The following is a 624-nucleotide window of genomic DNA, read 5'->3' as shown; positions in this document are numbered from 1 at the left end:
ATAAACAAATAAGGAGATGTTGTTTATATGTGTTTATTATTACCGGAAAAGTTTTACTTCATTAAAACAGGTTTAAAAGTGGTTATATCCTGATTGTCTGATATAAAATCTTTAAAAGGCGATCCTCTCTATCTGGTAAATGACGTCATAAAGGCGCTTCACTTTTCCGGTGAAGGACATATCTAGAAAGTGGTCTTTTAACATTGAATGTCATACGTCGAAGAGAAACCGACAACACCATGGATAAAAACGGAAAACGGCGTAAAGACAAACAACAGTCTACAAAATACTTAAATAGAACACTAAAGACTGAACAACACGAACCGCATAAAAAATCTGTTGTAACCTCAAAGTGCTCCGGAATGGTAAGCAAATCTTGGTCCACATGTGACACCGGCTTAAGGTGTTTATAGATATTTTAAAACAAACAAATATATAATGTTGCTTGTTTGATATATAATGCCCGTCAACAGTAAGCATCACCAGAACATCAATAGTAAGCATCCACCAGAACATCGATAGTAAGCATCCACCAGAACATCAATAGTAAGCATCCACCAGAACATCAATAGTAAGCATCACCAAACATCAATAGTAAGCATCCACCAGAACATCAATAGTAAG

Source organism: Mytilus californianus, unplaced genomic scaffold (genome assembly GCF_021869535.1).
Source record: "Mytilus californianus isolate M0D057914Y unplaced genomic scaffold, xbMytCali1.0.p SCAF_9, whole genome shotgun sequence".
Taxonomy (NCBI): Eukaryota; Metazoa; Mollusca; class Bivalvia; order Mytilida; family Mytilidae; genus Mytilus; species Mytilus californianus.
Note: the sequence above shows the minus strand (reverse complement) of the source record.